Source organism: Sphaeroforma arctica, assembly GCF_001186125.1.
Source record: "Sphaeroforma arctica JP610 unplaced genomic scaffold supercont1.758, whole genome shotgun sequence".
NCBI classification, from domain to species: Eukaryota; class Ichthyosporea; order Ichthyophonida; genus Sphaeroforma; species Sphaeroforma arctica.
The window spans coordinates 31,559-32,697 of NW_014039800.1; positions in this window are offsets into that span (position 1 = coordinate 31,559).

Here is a 1,139-nt window from a genome sequence, read left to right on the forward strand (position 1 = left end):
ATACACACACACACACACACATATATATATATACAGACACACAGATACAAGACACAAGACACAAACACAGACACAGACATATACATAAACACACACACACACACACACACACACATATATATATATATATACTCATGTATATTAAATCCATATGTTTATAAATACAACGTATTTATATCTACAGAAAATCATGCCAACTAACTCACATACCCCAATTTCGACCCAACATGGTTCTATATCTTCCCGCAAGCATCTACGCCAATATTCCGTCTCGAGCATAGCCTGCATATCTCCACTTGCACCCATAAGACCCTACGTATATATTTGCGTACTTGTTACTTCCAAACATCCCTTATCGCATGAAGTATGTGTACTATACTTTCTCTCCCATACTACATAAGAATATAAGAGAATAAAGCGTGTAGAGGGGACTTAAACATCGTTCCTCGATACCAACTAGTCGGTATGTACTCGATGCGGATGATGATGTGCACACTGACACGTCCATACTTTTACGACTGTCGAGATTGTCAGCAGATTTAAATGTTGGCCCACGCTGCTAGCAAGAGCTACTAATCGTCACGCGATGTACGAACACCACCTAGACCGCAAAGGTCACGATTCCGTGTGCTCAGGTGTGTTATGCACATCACAGCACACACAAACACGCACGAGTGGGCATGGATATTCGCACAGAATGATGGGTCTATAGGCCTAGTATTTACAGTACCAAACATACACAAAATTAAGGTGCGTGTATAGAGATTCCGCCGTGCTTGGACCCGTAACTGACATTTAAATACTCCAAAAAGACCTAAACCATCTTGAGAGTACGTACACATCCAGCTTAAATACTCAAAAAAGATCTATAACCCTCTTGAGAGGACGTACACATACAACTTAAATAATCCAAAAATACCTACAACCTCTTGAGTGGTCGTACCATACAACTGCATACCTCGCAATATACAAATGAAACTGTGGTGCCGTACCATAAACTCCAAAAAGACCTATAACCCTCTTGAGAGTACGTACACATACAACTGCATACCCCGCAATATACAAATGAAACTGTGGGGCCGTACCATAACCTCCAAAAAGACCTATAACTCTCTTGAGAGTACGTACACATACAACTG